The sequence below is a fragment of the Nicotiana sylvestris genome, chromosome 4 (genome assembly GCF_000393655.2).
Source record: "Nicotiana sylvestris chromosome 4, ASM39365v2, whole genome shotgun sequence".
NCBI lineage: Eukaryota > Viridiplantae > Streptophyta > Magnoliopsida > Solanales > Solanaceae > Nicotiana > Nicotiana sylvestris.
In genome coordinates, this window is record NC_091060.1 from 74,391,313 (window position 1) to 74,393,984 (window position 2,672).

Below are 2,672 nucleotides of genomic sequence, written 5' to 3' on the forward strand. Positions count from 1 at the left end.
TATTACTCATCGGTTGTATTTAGAGGCTCCGTAGATAGGTTGTGGGTGGTGTTTGGTATTGGGAATTAAATTAGAAATATTGGTATTTGGTAAATATGTCTTCCTTCATATCTATAAAAATTGTCATATTTTGGATACTATGGTTGAAATGGCTAATGAAACCAAAATGGAAGTTTATTAATAAAATATTTATAAAGTATGATTAATGGAGTCCATCTCCTCCTTATTCATGAATTAGTTTAGGTAGAATGAAACCTAACAGGCTTGCTCAGTCGGGTTTACTCAGTTGAGCGACGGTCGCGCTCCTCGATTGACAAACTTGGTATCAGAGCCTAAGGTTTTAAAATGTCCTAGGATGTCTCGAAGCCATGTCTAGTAGAGTCCTTCTTACCGGTATGTTGTCGACCACATCTACAAGTTGGAGGCTATTCAGACATTTAGGAATTTCACCCTTCTTTGATACTCTAGATCGTGCGGTAAAACCCAAGATAGGGAGCTAATTTCCTCGCTATGTCTTATTCCTAAGATGAGTAATCTTGATACCATAATCCATGAGTTGAAGTAATAAGGAGGGAATGACCCCACCATTGAATCTGAGGGAGATTGCCCAAGAGTTTGTTAGGAGAATGTATCGAGCTATGGAGGGATTGGTAGAACTTGTTGCCAAAGGGAATACCCTTGTTCATATTAATGTCACCGCACCACCGGATCATGTAGTATATCAGTATGTTACCAATGTATGTTACAGATATAGAGTCGAGGGGTATCGATTAAGCTATTGCCCTATCAACCTAAAATCACCAAGTAAGTCACTCCTTAGTACATACATATGAACAACACAAAAATTTCTACTTGTTGTATATGTACATCCATATTGAAGAGTTCTCATAAACATGATCTTAACAAGATATTGAATCACAAAACATTGCATGTACCTACTCTTTGTACGAGACACATTATTCGTGAATCCACTATATTACAAATCCTCTTAATTACATCCTCTTGTAGAATTAAGTTCTATAGATATGTCCTTGAATGGGGTTATAACTCTAGGATTAATACTTCCCACTTACTTTCCTAAATTCTTAACAGGGGACTACATCCGGTGAATTTGGTACAAAATCTTTTTTTATGGACAACGTCTGCTCATTTGTGCCTATGCATGCACCATCGTAAAGTTTACCTATGTGGTGTCAAGTTCCATGTAAAGCATCATAGTGTTGCGATCCTCCTCGAGTCACTCTTTTACTCACTTGCGTAGTCACTCTACTCTCTTGTGAGTATCATAATGAAAGCTTCTCACTGTCTAGTAACATAATAGCATACCTTAACACCTATCACATGAGTGCATGTCAATCTAAATGGTCATCATGTGCATAAAGTCTCCCTGAAAATTGAGATCCTCACATCTTCATCATAGGAAGATCATGTATCGCCATCGTGGTATAACTTTTGTGTCCACTTGGTACATCCCGTAGCAAGTAGCTCACTTGGTTCCTAGTATTGTTGTCGCCCAGGATGTGGTCTTGTATTGCAGTTTGGAAGTTAGTATAGCAGAAGCATGTCCAGCTCATAACAAATAATTATTTTCTCTTTATACCTCCACAACGTGTTAATTGTGTTCCTTAGTTAGTGGATTCATTGTGCTAGTTTCCCAACACTTGTTCGATAACTATGAGAGAACATATCCTTCTATGTGTCATTGTAACACTTCCCTTCTCATAAGGACCCTTACTAGGCTCTCCGTCAAGACCAAGTGCACATTTGGGGGTTATCATAGCACAACGCCTATTTCCCATGATTTTCTTTCTTTCATTAGCATCTGAGTATTTCTCAAGTCAAAATCCATGGAGAAATCATTATGAACATCTGCAAACCTTCCATGATTATTGTATACTATTTCATTGGGTTCGGTTGTCTTTACACACTCGACTTCTAGAATCATTGACTATGTCATTGTCATGTGCGGGGAGTTTTGCTACCTTTGGTATTCCACCTTCCTGGGCGGGTAGGAGTGTGATTTGTCTTTCTCCCTGGAGCATCATGTTAACAATTAGAACTCCTCTAACCAATATATGATTTCATCCCAATATTAAGATGTCCTAGCTATGTGGATTCACCTGTGAAAGGTTGAGATTAGATGTCTTCAGATTTTTTTGCACATATCATGAGTATGTGTATTTGAAAGACAAATTCGTCGTATCTCTAGTCCTCTCATATAGGATCAACTATTGGCAAGAGGTAAGCTGTCAGAATGATAATAGTCTCACAAGTGTCCAACTTCTTTTTTCAACCTCATAGGTTTGTGGCATAGATTTCTTGTGTCAAATATTGTTAAGAGTGTAATGTAACTTCATGTATTTTGGAACCCATATCATATTTAGGGTGCTAGAATATTCCCATTTCGAGTTAAACTGATTTTCCCTACACTCCAGGAGACGACTGGGTCACGTACTTGAATAATCCTCCTTAATGATTCCTATTGCCAAGGTACTAGTTACTCATATGCCTCTATTATCTAATGATTAATTTCATCACAATGATTAACCCCATCAGCATTATTGGTAGTAATCTTTGTGTCTATTAGCATACAACCTCAGGAAGTACTCTGCTTAGTGCCTTAATGGATTCCTCAATAATTCCAGCCCAACCTTGAACTCCGTTGTTCCTTA